Genomic DNA, 20,623 nt, shown 5'->3' with positions numbered 1-20,623 from the left:
CGGGGACCTGCTATTCTTGTGTTGAAGGAGAAAAGCAAGACAATTGGCAAAATATGCAACCGATATATTATCACTTTCCATTAGAATCCTTTGGTTACAGCAGGTCACGTGGTCAGGGCTGCCATTGGCAGAGGGATAGACTGCTCCCCAGGATGGCACTGCAAATCACACAGCAGTGAGCAAGAAGAACAGAAGTACCCTTCTCCACTGTATCTACCTGTGCAGCAATTCTTTGTCTTTGTTCCCTCCCATTTCTCGCTCACCTTTCTATTCTACCTCCTACTTTTCTTCTTCCTTTTTCTTCCAACAGCAAAATATTATAAAATCACTCTGTTTCTATGTTGCCCAAATGTAAGTGACGTAAAGTATAATTTTACAAGAAAATTGTACCTGTGGACTGCTGTCATGGATGGAATTACCTTTAACAAAATATTATTTAATATTTACTGTATAAAACTAGTATAGTTTTCTCGTATTTATAGCTCTTTTACAACCAGGAAAGAGAAACAAATTTATACATTAAATACAAGAAAACTGCAAAACATTAAAATTTAACTTCAAAACATTAATTCAGTGTATCCAATGATACTTTTTTGCATAAACTGCCTTGTCTATGTCAAGTTAAATTGTGGAGAGAAGTATTACCTGGCCTAGCTCAAGGGATAGTATTTTTACTGTAATAATGTTAAAGCAGAAAATATCCATTTGCATTAATGTACGCAAAAATGACATTAATGCATCTAATTTATCTTTGTATTCTATATGCCTGCCAAGGTGTCTGGTTCATAGTAAATGTAAAGAAATTATATGTCAAACTTTATTTACCAGCTTGGGATAATCATACTCCATATTTAACTAATGTTTAAGGAAATCATCCCTCAGCTGTTTATTTTAATGAATGCCAGGCATCCTGTCAGGCACTGAGAATATGATGGAAAGCAAAACAGATTATTTCTCAGCCTGGAATTAAAAAAAAAAAAAGGGAAAATAAATGTGGTAAATGCTAAGGCATAGAATTATTAGTTGCTCAAGAATTTTTAATAGGACAATGAATCTAGTTGGAAAGATCAGAAAGTGATGATTGAGCTAAGATAGAAAGGAAAAGAAGAGTTAACTGTGGATAGGATGAGAGAGGGAGAGGTGTTGCAGGCAAGGAAACACCACCTATGAAGTCTATGTGGTGGGAGAGGAGGCAATGCATCAAATAAGGCCAGTGTGCTAGACTATAGGGAGAAGGATGCGGCATGGAGAAATATAGCAAAAAGTACACCTTTTCAGTGATGTGGAAATTCATAAAAACCAAAGGCATAAAATAATATGGGAAGCATTTTTGTTAAAAAAAAAAAAACTTGCTGAACTTATCATGAGAAGAGTGGGAATCTGTGACATTCTTGCTCAAGGCTGTTTCCTAACTGTCCATATCCCCACAAGTGAATAGACATGAAAGTTCTACCAAAGTAAGGCAAGCTGTAAGGAACAGCAGCGTCTGCTGCCATCAAAAGGGACTATCTCAATTTGTAGTGGTGGCGATGCCCACTCTTAGTGGCAGGGAAGACCAATGGCTCTATTAGCCCAACGTGGTAATTGTTGGACCAAGTATATAAGACTATGCTTGAGGCTTGGCTGAGGCTGATGACAGAAAAGACCAAACCAACCACATACTCCTGACCAAATCTGAGGTGCACATGCACATAGAAAACTAAGAAGGGCTCAGTGGAAAGTCAAATCTGGAGCAGACATGAGAACAATCTGAATTTGAATGAACTTTGCTACATATGCACATACATCTCATATGGAACATACAAAGAACTTACTGGCTTGAGGTGGGTGAGCATAACTTCCGTCTAATTATTAGTTGATGACTAAAGTATGCCAATACAGGGTGATCTTTAAAAAAAACACACAACAAGAATAACAAAAATAATGGGGCAGAGATAGCTGTAGTTGAAAACTGAAGAGGAGACAGATTTCATAGATTTAGCCCAAGAAACTATTAAATGAAAATAAGAAAGAAAAGAAATGAAATAACAAACAAAACTCACCAACAATCATAGTGGGGAAAGAAAAAATACCAGAAACCAGAGTTGTTACTGGTTTCTCTAAAATGTCCAGGTTCCAACAAAAAATGTGGAGACATGCAAAGAAACAACGATGTGTGGCTCAAACCAGAAAGAAACAGTCAATACAAACTGTCTCTGAGGGGGTCTCAGATGTTGCACTTGGCAGACAAGAACTTCAAAGCAACTATAAATGTGTTCAAAGAACCGAAGGAAAGCATATTTCAGGATTTAAAGGAAAGCATGACAACAATAAATCAAAAATAGATATGGTAAAAGAAGAATTATAAATTAAAATTAAGAACCAAGTTAAAATTTAAGAAAGGAAAAGCACACTAACTGAAAGTAAAATTCTATTAGCGGGACTCAATGGCAGATTGAATAACTAACTAAAAAATCTCCCTCAAAGAAAAGCCTACCCAGACAGCTGCACTGGAAAATTCTATCAAATATTTAAAGAATAACTGGCAATCCTTCAAAAACTCTTACAGAAAATAGACAAGAGGGGCACACTACTTAATTCAAACTATGAGTCTGGTGTTGCCCTGATAACTAAAGCAAGAAAAAACTTCACAAGAAAAGAATACCACACACCAATATCCATCGTGGATATATGCACAAAAAATCCTTAACAAGAATCACCACACTGAGTCCAGTAATCTATAGAAGGATTATACACCATGGCCAAGTGGGGTTTATCCCAGGAATGCAAGGTTGGTTGAACAACCAAAAATCAATTGGTATTATATACCATATTAGAAGAATAAAGAACAAAAGCAACACGAATATTTCAATAGAAGTAGAAAGAACATTTTTAAAACTGTGACACCCATTTATAATAAAAGCTCCCCCCAAAATTGGAACAGAAAAGCACTTACTCAAACTGTTAAAAGGCATCTTTTGAAAATTCACAGATAGCATCAATGTTAATGGTGAAAGACAATATATTTTCTCTAATATTTGCAATAAGGTGAAGACGTCCGGTTTGCCAATTCTACTCAACGTTGTTAATTGGAAGTTCTAACTAGTATGATAAGGCAATAGCACAGAGAGAGAGATCGATTCATATTGGAAAAGTAAAACAAAATGTCTATAGTTATTGACACTATTTAAAGAAAATTCTAAAGAATCCATTGGGGTGAGAATGGTTCCTAGAAATATAAATGTTAAGCAAATTATAGGATATAAAATCAATGAACAAAAATCAAGTTTCCTTCTATACATTAGCAATGAAAAATTTGAAAAGTAAATAAGCAAAGCAATTCTTGTTTTAATAGCATCAAAAATAATAAAATTCTTGGGCCACCTGGGTGGCTCAGCTGGTTAAGTGTCTCCCTTCAGCTCAGCACATGATCTCAAGGTCCTGGGATTAGCCCTGTGATCAGCTACCTGCTCAGTGGGAAGTCTGCTTCTTTCTGCCCTTCCCCACCACTCCTGCTCTCTCTCTCTCAGATAAATAAACTCTTTAGAAAAAATAAATACAATTCTTAGAAGAAAATTTGTAAGACACTCTGAAAACTACAACACATCACTGAGAAAATTAGAGATGATTTGAAATAAATGGAGACTTTTCATTTCATAGAATGCAACACTCAATATTTGTTAAATGGTGATTTTTTCCAAGTTTGGTCTATAAATCCCAAGCATTATCTTTCAAAATCCTAGTAGTTTTTTTTTTAATGGAAATTGATAACGAAAATTTATATGAAAATTCGAAGAACTAAGAATAGTCATAACTCTTTTGAGAAAGAAGAAAGTTGGAGAATGTGTACTATTTGATCTCAAGGCATATTATAAAGGCACAGTAATCAAGATAGTGTATTGGCACAAAGACAGGTATATAGATTAATGGAACACAATTGTGAGTCCAAATGATTCTGAGACAATTGTAAGTATTAAAAAAGAAAAAGGAGGAGGAGGAAGAGAAAGAGGAGGGGAGGAGAGAAAGAGAAGGAGAGAAACTTAGACCTTTAACTCACACCATATATAAAAAATTAACTCAAAATTGATCAGAGAGCTGATTGTAAGAGCTAAAACTGTAAAATGTAGGACAATCTTTGGGACCTTAGCTAGGTTGAGCAATGAATCCTATGATATGACAATGATAAAAGCACTTACTCAACCTGTTAAAAGGCATCTTTTGAAAATTCACGGGTAACACCAAAGTTAATGTTGAAAGATAATATATTTTCTCTAATATTTGGGAAAATGTGAGGATATCTGGTTTGCCAATTCTACTCAATGTTATTAATTGAAGTTCTAACCAGTATGATAAGGCGATAACAGAGAGAGAGAGAGATTCATGTTGGAAAAGTAAAAGTAAAATATCTATATGTTATTGATACTATTTGAAGAAAATCCTAAGGAATCCATTGGGATGAAAATGGTTCCTAGAAATATAAATGTAAAGCAAATTCTAGGTTATAAAATTAATGAACACACCAAATAGAATGGCTATAACCAAAATGAGAGGCAATACCAAGATCTGACCAGGATGGGAAAATTGAATCTTTCATACATTGCTGCTTAGAATGTAAAATGGTACAACCCTTGGGAAAACAAGTTGGCAATTTCTTACATAGTTACCATTTCCATAAGACCCAGCTATTGCACTGCTAATAATCTTCCCCAAAGAAAAGAAAACCTATGTTCCCAAAACAATATGTACACAAATGTTCATAGCAACATTACTCATAATAGCCAAAATTTGGAAACAATCCAAATTTCCAGCATCTGGTAAATGGATAGACAAAATGTGGTAGTATCCATGTAAAGCAGTATTATTTATCAATAAAAAGGGATGAACTACTGATACATACTATAAATACGGCAGAAACTTAAAACATTATGCAAAGTGGAACAAGCCAAACACGAAGACCACATATCTTATAATCGAATTTGGTGAAATGACCAGAAAATGCAAATTTGCAAAGATGCATAGCAGCAGATCGGCCATTGCCTAGGATTGTTAGCGAGAGTCAGTATTAAACATATACAGGTACACCAGAGTTTGGCGTTTATAGAAATATTCTACATTGTGGTGATTGTTAAATACTCTATAAATTTACTAACAATTGTTGAATTATGCAATTACAGTGGGAACTTTATCATATACAAATAATAACTTCATAAAGTTATTGAAAAATGAATGGCTACAGGGAAGATAACTGTTTGGTGGGTGGTGGATAAAAGATTAGATACAGAGGATTAGCTCGGACTATATTTTCCAAATCCAGGTAAGATTAAATTGAAAGCACCACGTATACACTGATGTACAGAGTTAGAAATGGAAGTGACCTAGAGAGTTTTGTCTTCCCACATTACTGGATTTTAAATTAAAACTCAATATGAGTAAGTGAGTTTTCTATTTTCAAATAGCTAGTTATTGGAAGAACCAGAACTAGATCCTCGGTCTGTTGAAATATCCAGTGTTCTTTGTATGATTCATTTACTCAAAAACTGTTAAAACTCAGCTGAAATTGTTAAAAGCAAAGTTTTCTCTTTAAAAACATTATTGCTCTTTAGAATTGGCACAGAAAAGCAAATGCTTTGTACGAACTGTGTTAGAATGGGCTCTGAGTACATATTGAGAAAGAAAATTAAACCACCTAAAGGTGTTTTTTTGGAACTTTAAAAAATTTGAATGCATTTTTTTCCAAAGGAAACATAATGAATACCAATTTGTCTCTAAAAAACCTATTAACAGTGGAAAGTATTCAGAATGCAAGCAATTTCCTTGAAATAGTAGGCAAGATGTAAGCCTGATCATGTTTGTTCCACCTGGCAAATTAGGAGTGGAGTTTGGTGGGTGGGGGTGGGGAGCGGCAATGACATCAATGAGATCAGTCAACTCAGACAGTAAAAATTTTGGCACTCAGTTTAATTTATTGTTTTTAGAATGACTATTAAATCCATTTGAGGCCAAAGAAAGATTGAAGATTCAAAAAGCCACATCCTCCAAGGAATAAGATAAGCAAATTCTCGTTTGTTTGCCCTGAATTACTGTATTGTATTTCTGGAGGGAAAAGAAGTGTTCTATGTTCAACATCTCTGCAATTTCCAGGTGACAAGCTTAGCCTGTGAAACACGACATGCATGGAAAATCAATCCAAGGAAGTCTTTTTCCACTGAAGCAGATGATATTTTAATAATTAACCTACCATCAAGTGACACCTACTATAATAAAAATACCTTTCTTACAACGAATACTAAGAGCTTAATATACAGGGCTATTCTTATTCTACAAGCACCTACTTTGGTGGAGGGGTAAATCTAGAGATTGTTAATGCAATGTGGCTGATGGAGAGGCTTTGCATAGATTTAGATCTTCATCATAAATGTTCTTTGATTATGGTGATCATGATCTAAGTTTTCTAGCACTTTATGGTAAATACTCCATGGGATGGAAAAATTTGAAACCTAATCTTGGTAACATCACTAATTATCTTTGGAAGCTCAGGGGGAATTGTTTAAAGTCTTTGAGCCTTAGTTTCTCCTACTATAAAATGGGAGCAATTAGATCTGTCATCCTTATTTCAAAATACCTATATTGGACAGTTTGGACTAGGCTGTGTTATGGTAAATTGAAAAATAAAATAAAATAAGATAACCTTATCTACCTTGTAGCTCTATTACATGGAATATGTGGTATCCAAGGTTACTGTAGTAGGGAAGGAGAGAGAGGTGAAGAAATCACACTGTCTCTTAATTGCTTCAATCTGGAAGTGACACACATCATTGTCCCTCACATTTCATTTGCCAGTAGTAATCACATGGTCCCAACAAATTGCAGTGGAAGCTGGAGATATGGAGGACTACTTGATGAACACTGCTGTTGCTCAGTATCGTTGATGACTATAACTATAATAATAATAATAATATAACTAGCATTTATTGAACATTTAGCACGGGCATGATGATGTGTTAAGTGCCTAATAGAATCTATTCTATAATCCTCTCTGAAAAGTACTATTAATGCTTCCATGAGAAATCGGAGGCTTAACTGCTTTATGTTTTTGCCCAAGCTTACGTAGTTAATAAGTGTTGAAGCTGGTAGTGAGATTCAGATATATCTGATCCCAAAGCTTTTTCTGTAAACCACTATGCCATATATGACAGACACATGTGAGGTGAATGTAATTCTCATAATGCCAAACGCTGCATCATTGTTGCTTTAATTTTCCCATGGTCCTTTGACCACTATCTGGGATCTAAATTCAGCAGTGGTAGATTCAGGTTCAATGAATTGTCATGAGGCGTAGGAGTGAGTGATTTCTCATATAAAACTGTTGCTGGCTTTGCCAGTACATCCATCCCAATTGTCATTGACACATTACCCTATCTCATCTCAATACTCATTATCAGCCCAAAGCAGATCTTAGCAAATTCAACTCTATTCCCATGGTGGGAGATGGATCACATCAGGCCTTGCAAGCTAAGGTGGTTGGTGACTTAAAAAGCAAGGACTATAATGACATATGGCATGCTGAAATCAGAAAAGAAGAAGGAAAATAGGAACTACAAAAAGTGGGAGAGCTGGTGCTAAAATCAAGCTATCACTCATCTACAAACTTCATCTTTGCTAGGCCATAAACTAAGTATCATTTTTCAGCACATGTAGGGGACCAGGAGGAATAGTGATTGAATCTTCATGAAACACCTTCTTTTGAACTAGCTTGGTGCTATAACCTCTGATCTTGCCTCTAGGAAATGTGAGCGATTATAAGAGCTGGTAACAGTTTTTCTTCGAAGAGTGTTTTCAAAGGTTAAAAATTTTTAAATGAAGGTGTTTTTATATCTGTTTTTAAAGTTGAATATTGTTGATACTGCTGATGTTAATTGAAATGGATTGGTATCAGTTGATGTTTTATTAATATGTTTTGTCATTTATGAAAATATAAATCCTTAATGAAAACATTTTAATAACACAATTGAAAACCAAAATGATGGGCTAATAGATGTTATCTTATTGATGGAGTACTTTTTATATACAACTAGATACTATTTTAATTTCTTGATTAAAATCAGATTGGAATATATTGTCTGCTATTTTAACCTCTCTGTATAAATCCTGGCTTCGCTTTTCTTTTACCGCAAACCAACTCACATTTGCACCACTGAAATCTTCAGAGATTACAAAACAATGACATATGCTTTAACAATGGTATTTAACGGGCATGCTGCTGCGTTGAGAATGTTATAATAGAGAAAGCATATTGGCTATGATATTGAATGATCTGCAATTCAAGAAGGTAAGCTATAAATGACTAAAATATTCCTTGCTATTATTTAATTGTAACTCATTTTTCCAGGCATTCAATGCACAATGCCCTCTATATAAATGGAAAGGAGAAGATGACAAAGCAATATCAATTTACATAAAAGCTAGCCCATTAATAACTTTGCAGATGAGGTTGAGGTCAAGTATTCGATTAAGTTCCACTATAATGATGGTTCTTTCTGCTGGAAATCTGATTCTCACCTATCCTGAAAATCAAATGATCCAATCTTGGGAATTAGTGGTGTCGTGAGCAATTAGATTAACATGTTTGTATTCTGCAGTGAACACACTGGAAGAAAAAATGTTTTTGTAAAGCATTACTATTATATTAAATTTGAATTATTGAAATGTTGTTCCTAACTTGTAATCCACTCTAAAAGCTTTACATTATAGAAGATATTGATAGATGAATATATGTTTACTATTATCTAACAGTGATTTTTTTGTTTGCCTTTCTTCCTTTTTTATTTTTTTGTAAACAAAATGTATTTCTTTCCTTAGGCTCTAGTTGTAAATTAGCATTTGAATTCAAATGACAGCATGTTCCTTTTCTTTTCCTGTACAATTCTTGTCACAAATGTGCTGTTTTTAATGGCAAATCGGCTAATTAAAGACAGTGTGGTGTGGAAAATGGAGTTAATTGAATTAGTATTAAAACACTTAGTAATTAATCACTTCTTGCATTGCAATTATTCAGAGCTTAAAATGGTTGGCAAAGCTTACTCTTACCCATATGCTTTCTCAATATTACTAGCATTTAAAAAATATATTCTAGCCATGTCCTAAATGTGCAAAAGTTTGCACAGTAATCATGACTTCATTTAAGATTGTGTAAATCCAATTAAGATTGTGTAAATCTAGCATAATTCATGATGTTACTAACTCTCCCTCGAGATTCTAATTTAAATGTTACCTTTTATACCAAAAAAAAAAAAATTACTATTCCTGTAAAAAGTGAATAGATATGGAGAAGAGGACTCCGAGACAAAATATTAGTGCAAGTACTTGCCCTGAATCATTCATTTCCCTTGCAACTTGTGGGCTGCTCGCTGAATACCAGCTGCTCTTCACTCTTAGCATCTCTGACTTCTAGGATGGTTTTGACCTTCAGATTCCAGATATTTGAATGATTTTTCTCCCCACGCACCCTGCTTCCCTGAAAAATCAACTAGCTCACATCTTGTGAACCTTTCCTCTACTTGGTGAGCCAGCCTAGAGAAAGCTTCCTAGTCTGTAATGTTTACAGCTCTCCTTTGGAAATACACAAGTTTCCGGAATGAAGATATATTGTTGACAAACGGGATGATTGCAAATGGAAGATTGACATGAAGAGTTGTTTAATTAAATAACTTTCATTTCTGTTACAGGAAAGCTTTGAGTTTGGTTGCACAAATCAAGGAAATATGCTAGCATGATTTTTGTACAAATTTGTGATGACATTTTTCATTAATTTATTCACTCACTCATTCATTCAATTAATAATTGTTCTACGATGGTGAGTCTCAACCCTCAAGCTGGACTGAGGACCTGAAACCTCTTTGGGCTATTTTAAAATAGACATATCTATACCTTGGAAGACTTTTTATCAGTAGGCCCACAATAGGTCCAGACAACCATATTATTATGGCTATATTAAAGATGAAATAACGATACATGCCAGATTTAAGAACCATTATTCCAGATGTTCTTCTAGGCAGTGGGAATATAAAGACCAATAAAAATGGTCTCTATAGGATCTTTTAGTCTAGAACAGTTATGAACCACTAAGTAAAATAATGATCCCTCTTACACATGGCACTGAGACTGAACAATTAACCACGGGAATATATACAATGGTTGAAGAAATTTCCCACAGAATCATCTTTATTTCTAAATTTCGGAGTTTAAAATATAATCTAAACACTTTCACTTTACTATGAACACAAGATTATTGGGACTGATTAGAAGTAACATCAAGAAAAATGATGCTTTCTCAATTGTAGTTTAGATACTTAGAATTAATATTCAAAACCATATTTCTAAAATTTATTAGACTGTGGCATATGGATGCTAGGCCCTGGTTTTATTCACCATTTTATTGCAAGACCAAAACAGTAAGAAACACATAGAAAACACCCAATAAATTTCATGTTGAATTAATGACTGACTGAATGAATAATGCAGCTCCAAAATGATGATTACGTTCGTTATCACTTTGCTTTGACCAAATTAATTTTGCTAATGCCTCCTATTCTTTTAGTGAAAGTCAAGGAAACCTTTTCAGTATTATGAAAGAGGTTTTCTGAATTGCTTCCCCAAATCATGACAGTCATAATGGCTAACAGAAATTATTTTCTCACCTGCTGAGCTAAGTACCTCACCTCTTTAACAATCTGTGCAAAGTCAAATGCTATCGCTGCCAAGACGAGATTTGGAATTCTACAAATCTTGGATCCTTCTTCCTAGAATATATCCAAAACCAGGTTCGCCGAAACCAAGCAAAATGCTCTCAAGGCAATTACACGGCTGCTTTCCAATCCCTGACTGTTTTAGAAGGCAAATAGCATTGGGAAGCAAATCCTGTCAAGAATTAATTACGGAATTAGGTGAAAATGACAAGGATGATAGAGAATTTGAGCCAATTTGGAGAATTAACTGAAGAATTAAAGCTACAGTAATGTGGCAACAATTGAGAGGATTTATCGTACTCACAGTAGAGCTTTTGCCCTGATTTCAGCACATGAGTAAACAACGAAAAGTCTGACACTCTAATTATCAGTCTTCAGACAGAAAGGTGAGAGAATGACCTATCAGGATCAACTCCCAAGAAAAATAATAGCTCACATTCATCTAATGTTTGTACAACACTGCTGTAATCTGAGCCCTGCCCTAAGCATGTTGTGAATATTGGTTCCTCACAACCACCCCATGAGGCAAGTCCAGTTATTAATTGCTTTCTTCCTAATGTTTTTTTATGGATGAGAGACAGATCTGGTAAGTGTCACAACCAGGATTTGAACCCAGGCTTTCTGGTTCCAATGCCTATGATTCTAACCACTGTACTGTAAGAGGAGAATTTCAAAACACCCTATTTTGAAGAGTATGATCCCTAGAAGTTCCTACTGTTGGCTGTTCAGAGACGATAAGTGAAACTTTTTTAAGATTTATTTATTTATTTTAGAAAGAGAGAGAGTACATGACTGCACGGTCATGTGGGGGAGGGGCTGAGGGAGAGGGAGACAGAGACAGAGAATCCCAAGCAGATTTCCCACTGAGTGCAGAACCCTGTGCCTGCTAGATCTCATGACCCTGAGACCGTGACCTGAGCCAAAATCAAGAGTCTTGGCTGCTTAACTGACTGAGCTAACCAGGTACCCCTAAACACAATGTTTTATAGATCATCTAGCTTCCAGAAAATATTGTCATGTTTTTAAACTCCTGTGCCTTCTATCATGACACTGGTTCTCCATTTTTGAAAAGCCAGCTTCATCAGCGTTCCTTTTCCCTCCAGAATATAGTAGCATTAAGAGATCTACTATTAACAAGGATCCACTTAGGGCTGAGATATTTGAGGTACAAATGTGCACAACAGGCTCTCAAATAAACTGCTGAGATTCCATGACTCTGTAAAAACACTTAGCAGTTTTGGTGATGATGTCTTTGACAGTGTGTTAATGGTGGGAATTCTTTTCAACTGATGGCATAAATATATTTGGAAAATATCCCTGTGTTATGGGATGTCAGCTTAGAGAGAGAACTGCTAAATGAAAGCAAGAGTTTAATGGATCAGGCTGTGACTTCTGAAAAAAAAAAAAAAAGGAAAGAATTTAATAGAAGACTAAATTTACTTGTGTGATTATCTCAGCTTTCTTGAATAGCAGAATTTCAATTGTATCCAGGCTGTCTTGTCACAAAACCCAGCAAGAATCTTTATCCTCTTCTCAAGCCTTCTCAGACGGGCTGTTTGCCCTTAAGAACTGAAAAATCTCTCCTCTTTCCTCTTTGGGTTAACCACAGGATAAGACATGTGGGTTTATAAGCTTGGCATGATGTCTTAAAATTTGAACTTTGATAATTCGAGGCTTCATTCCAATCATGGCCTTGGTTGTCTTCTACCGTAAAATGTGCCCCATATTGTTTCATGGGAATTCTTTTCCTCTCCACTAACAAGGCTGTAAGCTCTTGAAAATGTGACATGACTCTGGCGTCTCCCAGATGTAGTAGATAATAACCTTCACCTGCAGGTTTAGTCCAACCAAATTCCCGAGCACTTGTGAACTTCGGATCAGCGCAGCATTGGCATTTGGATCTTACCTTCTTATGTTTCTTCCTTTGGCTGGATTTGTACATTCAGGGTTTAATTTCTGGGTTGGGTGATCCACCGCCCCTCTGGAACGGAAGTCTTTCTTGAGTCCTACACTGCCCATTGCTAGGTTTTAATACTCCTGGTTTTAATACTCCTGGTCACTGGAATCTATGTGTGAATAGTTTAAGCTTAAAAAACATAAATGCCTCAACTCTGCCATTTCTAGCCATTTATCTTATTTGTGTAATGCTTTTACACAAAGGCAATGCTTTTACACAAAGGCAATCCCTTTGTAAATCAAGGGCTGGTTCCATGTTTAATGTTTGATTGAGGACAGCTGTCTAGCTCTACACCTGACTGTCCCCTTCTCCTCCACATCTAGGCAAGCTTATAAAAAAGCCTACTTTCTCCTTTGGTGTCAATTGGAAGATCAAACCCTGCTCTCCCAGAAAATCTCATTATGTGAGTAAGAAACTTTTCACAACTTTTTTTTTTAAGATTTTATTTATTTATTTTAGAGAGAGAGAGCATGCATGCGAGCAAGGGGAGGAATGGGGGGGGGAGAGAGGGAGGGGGAAGAATCCCAAGAAGACTCAGCACTAAGCTTGGATCCTGACACAGGGATCCATCTCATGAACCTGAGATCATGACCTGAGCCAAAACCGAGACTCTGATACTTAATAACTGACTGAGCCACTGAGGCGCCCCAACCTTTCATGACTTCTATACGTCTCTGTCTGTATCTGTCTCCTCTGCCCTCATATCAATTTCTCTGCCCTAATTCATGTCTCCACAGTCTCAAAACTGAATTATTGCACCAACTTCCTAGCTAATCTTTCTGCTTTCCTTGAGTCCTTAGAACATGCTGGCACCAGGGTTCCATAAATACAACCCAACAGGACACTCCTATAGAAAGTTCTCTCCAATTATTCTACATTTTCTAAATATGACTTACTAGGCATTTTAAGGTTTGGACCTACTCATGCAGACTTACTTCCTGCTAAGTTCCTCTTCACCTTTCATACTCCAGCAGCAATGAATTGCTTATATTTTCTCTACACCTCAACCCCTCCCCAATATATCAACTGCTTTTGCTTATGTGTATCTCTGCCTAGCTAATCCTTTCCTATGCATAGGGCTTTTCCTACCCCCATCCCCAAACCCACCTGGAAAAATTCTACTTATCCTTTAAGACTCAGATTGAAGGTCACTCTCTCCAATATCTCTGCTGTGACCCCTCAAGACTGGGTTACATGTCTCTCTTCTGTAAGTATTTCACTTACTAGTTTCTATAGCATGTTTTGTGTCTACCTTTACCATTAGACTGTGATGTCCTTTAGGGCATGGGTTATGTCTCATAAATCCCTGTAACTCCAGCACCTAGCAAAGTTCCTGACACATGGCTAATAAACTTTTATTGCACAGGGAGTCTTCAAGCCATAAAATGATTCACAGGAGAATTAATGGAGAAGTAACGTGGTCCCAGCACTCCTCTGGGAATCAATGCTCTGTGTGATGCTGGCGAGGTCACTTAACCTTTCTGCACTTCCATCCTCTCAGCTGAGAAGAGACCACCTATATTTTAAGGTTCTTCCCAGCTCTATATTTACTATGAAATACAGACTCTTCATGCTGCATTTACGTTTTTGATTATAGAAATTTAACAACTCCTTTGAGATACTTTGCTGACACTACGAACGGAGTTAAGAAGCTATTGTGATCTAAGTCATTTACACATTTAAGTTCCCCAGGAAAGTAATGTAAGTAAATGTAAATTGAATAAACAAATACATTTTTATAACTTATATAATCTTTAACTTTGTATAATCATTTATACATGTAAATACAAGAATTTTTCTTCATTACATTGTTTGCTTCTGCAACCACGGTCACTTTTCTCTTGACACTGGATTTGAAGCTGCTTTCTTCTGTAATGTTTTATGCTCTTTAAGTTCCAACCCAAAAGACACTGTGCCACTTCATGTGAAGAAATCAGCATCAGGTCTCTTCCTCCTCCTCATCTCTATCCAAGAACAGCATAGGACCTTCCGTGATATTTTGTGCCTCATCGATGTTAGCGACAGGTTGAGATTGACAACCTTTTGATTTTCCCAGCTTCTCTTCCATTCCCTCCATGCCTACCTTCTATTCTCCCTCTTCATCACTAATACCACTAGCCATTCTGGACTCTGACCCTTCTGGTCCTTGCCCACCTTTCTGAAGGATGGACGTTTTCTCATTGAAGTGAGCTCTAAATTCTTCCACTACATCATTGGTGAGGAAACAATTCTTTACACAATTACTTTATTAGGTTAACTCATTAACCACTCTTTGGTGGGTTGTTTCGACATTTGCTGAAGAAATCTTACCTGTGGTACCAGAGCAAGATCAAGAGACAGGCCATATTCGGGTATAGGTAACTTGCTCACATCAAATACTTCTTTATCCATCATCAGATATGTTGAGTGAATGTAGGGGACCAAACATCTTTGAGCCTTTTCTTTTAAATCTTCATCTTGGTCTAAAAACAATTCCAATTTTTTTTTCTAAACATATATAAATTTATCTGGATTGATTTTGATTTCCCTCACAGGCAATGAGAAGCTGTTGAATCATCCCTTTTTCTTCTGAGAGAAGCAAAATTAATGAAGCTTTGCCATTCTTTCTGTACCTGGCCATGCTACCTGCCCTGTGAATATGTGTGCTGGCATTCTTTGGACAATCAAACTGAAGAATCCAATTCATAGCCAGGAAGTCTAGACCCTGGCTGTAATGACGGTGGCAAAGAGTGTTGCAATTCTCTTACAGACAGATTCATCATAAACTTCCATTCTCATCATCTGCTGCTGTTAGACATGGGGGCAAGGATAGAAGAACCAGGATGTAGCCTGCAGAACACTCGATACAGATAATGAATATCTTTACAACTGAAGAAAAAGACAATACTTTCCTTCTTTAGGTGGCTTCTCAAAGTGGAATATAACACATTTATTTTTTGCTATAGATCACAAACTATGCAGGTCTGTTCCAAAGTGACAAAGTGCTATATTTTTCTTTATCATGAACCCAGATATATATATGTGATTTTTAGTCAAGAAAGTGTAAAATCCACTCAAATATCTATGAGTTTGTGTGTGTATGTGTGTGTGTTAGACAAAGTGTGAATAGTTCCAATGAACTATGTACTAAAACCAAAGCATTATTTATTAAAACAACTTTTTAAAATAGAATTTACTGAGCATCAAGACTTTTATTATATTCAGTGAGCCGTCTAATTATCAGTAAGAATTATATCAAAATTATCAATTAAGTTGTATTTGCATGCCACTGAATACTTATTTCCCCAGTGTTTGGGGAACTTTCTTACTCATTCCTCTATGTTCTTGGTAGAATATAAGTTCTGAAAATTCACTATTTGAGTTAAAATTTGGACACTGCATTGTCTCCTTATGTGGTCTGAGGCAAGATATTTGACTTTCATGTAGCTTAGCTTCCTCTTCTATAAAATGGAGATAAATCTTAGACAAACTACACATAGATTGGGTTAGGTATACCACATGAATTACTACATGCAACGTGAAAACAAAATTATGTAAAATTAAATTAGAATAGCATGTAGTACATAATATGCTTAAAATATTATTGTAATAGCTGCTTGCTAAATATATGGGGGATAAGAAGAAGTTGATAAGGCATAGAGGTTATAAGAAAGTAGCAGTTAAGCCATGTATGCAAAAAGTCTAATAAGAGGTAAAAAAAATTAATATCCTCATGGAGAGGTGAGTTGTATTATAAAGATTCAAAGTTGAGATACATCACTGACATTTAAATTTTTCTAAAAACACATTGTTTTTCAGTCAAAAAAATTATCCAAAATGTAATACATTGTGCTGCATGCTGGAAATAAAGTGGGAATGAAACATATGGTTCATGTCCTTATGGTGCTTTCAGTAGAGAAGATATACACTGAATAATTTTTTTGCATTTATGGAATTGAGAATGATAAAGCTTGATGTCCTATATAAACACATAAAAATGAATCCAATTTAATCTGTGTGGAAGATAGGGAGGACATTGTGGAGGAAGTAACTTTTTTGGCTGAAACCTGGAAAGTGAATAGTTACTGAGTGTAGCAGGAGGTGGAAAGGAGGAGTGGTGGAAGAAAAAAACAAAACAAAACTCAAGTTTATTAAAATCAGTAAGATTGGCAAAAAAAAAAAAGAAAAAAAAGAATGAATGGGGGCTAAACAGAAGGGGGAATGAACCATGAGAGACTATGGACTCTGGGAAACAAACTGAGGGTTTTGGTGGGGGGGGGTTGGTAGGGGATTGGGATAGACAGGTGATGGGTATTAAGGAGGGCACATAGTGCATGGAGCCCTGGGTGTTATATGCAAACAATGAATCATGGACACTACACCAAAAACTAAGGATGTACTATATGGTGACTAACATATCATAATAAAAAATTTAAAAAAAAAGGAAAGAAAGAAACCTGACCCCAAAATCAGATGTCTTTCCAGGCTTACCACTATGTCAGAAAATTATCACAAATACCTAATGCAGTAAAACTTTATACAATGATAACAACATAAATACTTACATCAAACTTTATTTTTAAAATTTTTTTATTTAAATTCAATTAGCCAACATATAGTACATCATTAGTTTCAGACGTAGCATTCAGCAATTTATCAGTTGCATAAACCACCCAGTGCTCTTCACATCAAACTTTAAAAACTTCTTTTCTTATACACTGTCTCATTTAAATTTCACAGTTATTAGGGGACTTGTATATGAATTTTTACATTTTACAAAACAAGTAGGTAAAATTGATTGGCCTGTGCAAAGGCACACAGCTGATATTGCCGGAAGTCATGTGCTCAAACTGTAGATTCTGAGGACGATCATTGCAGAGATCTAGCTTCTCTGTACTGATCAGGACTCAGTCTGCAAACTGAATGGCAGGGAGAGTTGCTCATTCAACAAATTCCTGATACAGACCAAGCACCAGGCACTGGTTTAGGTTAGGGGCAAAGCAATGAACAATAGAAGGCATGGTCCTGTCTCTGTATCTTCTAGATGTGAGAGGTGAAAATTATACAAGATTAATGAACAAAATATGTAGTATGTTGGTGATAGGCCAGGACTCAGAACAAAAGTAAAGTAAGAAAGAGTGATAAGGAGCACCTCGTGCAATTTTAGAGTGGTCAGAGAAAGCCTCAGTGGAATGGTAACATTTGATTAAAGACCTGTGGGAGAGGAGGGGTAGAGCCCCACAGAGAGCTTAGAGAAGGGATTTCCAAGTAAACACAATTGTAGGTCAAAGGTCATAGACAGGAGGTATCCAGGGCCAGGTGTATGTTTGCGCAACAGCAAGAAGATCAGTGTGCTTAGAACAGAAGGAACAGAGGGAGAGTAACAAGAAGAGTAACAAGGGGTCAGAATTTATAAGGCTTTGTAAGGCATTGTAAAGACTGTGGCTATTAGACTGAGAGAGATAGGCAGATTGCAGGGTTCAGAGCAAAAGAAGGATGATATCTGGTTTCCATTATAAGAAAAATCACCTAGTCTATTGTATTGCAATGAGACTCTGTTGACAGGAAATGTAGAAATATCAGTTAGGAGGCCATCGAAATAATCCATGACAGTGAGTATGGTCAGTGAATAAGAGGTGGTAGAACAGGATCATATTCTGGATATCTTTTTAAGGTTAAGGTGACAGGACTCGACTTAGGACCAAATGTGGGGTATACAAGGAAGAGAGGCATCAGTGAAAACCACAAGTCTAAAATATAACAGGTCATATATCACGCTCATTCATTTTCCAGCTAGCCTTGTGGGTGGGTGTGTGCTGCTGTTCACTGCATTTTTATTGTTGTTAGTTGTTTTGTGTGAGTGGTTTGAGAAAGAATAGAAAGAGTAAGAAGGGTAAGGGGAATTACTTGGAACTGGGGGCAAGTTGAAAGAAACTGTAAGAACTATATTCCTATGAGACTTGCAATAAAAAATATCATCATAGAAAGCAGAGCTCCATTGTTTTTTTGGTTTTCCACCGGNCCCACATGCCACTCCATTTAATGTAAACAAGAACAGCATATCTCTATCTAGCTAACTATCCATGCATCCAACAATTTTGTTGTACATCTCGTCCAATGTCATTGTGTATGTTAGAGTCAAGATCCAAATTTAGGTCTGTTTTTGCTCCCAAACCTGCATAATTCCTGTTATACTAAGTCATTGCCTGTGAATTTTACATGGAGCCACACTGTGTCAGAAATGGAAGAAGTAATAGAAATCATCTAGTGGAATGGTTTTCAAATATTTAGTTGTAAAGTCCTATTGGGAAGCTCAATATTTGCTAGATGTAGGGTTGCCCTTGTTAAAGCAGATATAGGAACTTCAAAATTACTTCTCCCCTAGGCCCCCCTCCACTTTTCCTCTTGGGATTGTCGATAACTTAGGGTTTGAAAAACATGAACTCAGCTCATTCTCCTTGGTTTCAATACTGAAAAACAGAGGTTCATGAAGTCTAAATGATTTACCCAAGAGTGCACAATCTTTTAATGGCTAAACAAGAACAGGGACCCCAGTCCTGTGGAACGTTAGTACCATATGCACCATAGGCTTCCTACATTAGTCCTACAGTGCTGATATTTGAAGGGCTGGAATAAATTACATTCCTATCGCCCATCCAACTTCTGAACAAGTAAAGTTATATATAAAGGATTTTGTCATATGGTGACAAAAATTTCATTCACATAATTGATGGAGCTGTTGGAGAGCATGGCTCACTGTGTGGTAACAAAAGACCATTCCCTGCACCCTTACCAAGGAGGAACTTTTACCAATAAACTTACCAGTTGGGACTAAAATGGACCAGAACACAAGCTTCTTAGAGACCGGACTCTAAAACTGAATAGATAGTGGTTGAGCTCTGCCCACCTAACTTCTTCTCCCTAACTTACCAGGTTACTATCTTCCATGAGAATACAGGGGCAGTGAGAGTCTAGTGCTATCTTAATTTAAGACTCTTGTTATGAAGTGAAACATCAGGAGAATGGGCTTGTGACTTCACCTAATGAAGGACCAGGACCAGAAATCTGAGAAGATTACACATAACAGCATATAGTTTTATATTGTTTAAATAAACTGTTTAAACTGTTTATTTTGTTTAAAATAAACTGGTTTTAACTTCTGATTTGTTTGCTGTGCTATTAAATATTAACATTCTCATGAATATATCCAAGTGTTTGAATACTTAGCAAATTTATGAAGTTCTATATTTCCTGGTGGTTTCATAATTTATAGATGAACTTATTTCTGAAACTCAAAGTTATTGTAGTGAGATGTTACATAAGGCAAAACCAAATGTCGATAAATCTTGAAATAGTGTTTTTCTTTCTCATCCTGAAAGAGCAGATTCAGAGTGGTTGTCATATCTTTAAAACAGAAGACATCCTAAGGAGAGAGAGGAAATTGGAGTCTTAGAATCAGTAAGACTATGCAGGACTTATGAGAATCATATAAGGCGGCTATGGATAGGTGGTAATTGAGAAAGGAAGCTTGGAGGTAAAGGGGGATTTGAAACACACATCCTACAGGTAATATTAAAGAGTAGTTGGAGATCCTCAGTAAAATTCCAATTCATTTTGAATCTATGATTAAAAGAAGATTACTAGTTGTGGCTTGAAAACAACTATTCAAGTTAATTCAAAAACAGGTTGAGCATTTAGGAACATCAACTTAAGAAACCTTTATTGAAAAGTCCAAAGACTGAGTGAAGTGTCTGCCTTCAGCTCGGGTTATGATCCCAGGGTCTTGGGATTGAGCCCCGCATCAGGCTCCTTGCTCAGAGAGGAACCTGCTTCTGCCTCTCCCTCTGCCTGCCACTCCCCCTGTTTGTGCTGTCTCTCTGTCTGTCAACTAAATAAATAAAATCTTTAAAAAAGGAAGTCAATGCACTGTGGTGATTGAGAAGATCTACTTACTAGGTAATTA

At 36.2% G+C, this 20,623-nt stretch overlaps 1 pseudogene; it reads right to left on the bottom strand.

The window, feature by feature from the left end:
- Positions 1–14,449: 14,449 nt before the first annotated feature.
- Positions 14,450–15,691, bottom strand: LOC105235051 (annotated as a pseudogene).
- Positions 15,692–20,623: the final 4,932 nt, after the last annotated feature.

The sequence above is a fragment of the Ailuropoda melanoleuca genome, chromosome 11 (genome assembly GCF_002007445.2).
Source record: "Ailuropoda melanoleuca isolate Jingjing chromosome 11, ASM200744v2, whole genome shotgun sequence".
In the NCBI taxonomy this organism is placed as follows: Eukaryota; Metazoa; Chordata; class Mammalia; order Carnivora; family Ursidae; genus Ailuropoda; species Ailuropoda melanoleuca.
Note: the sequence above shows the minus strand (reverse complement) of the source record. Positions and strands in the feature narration are given on the sequence as shown.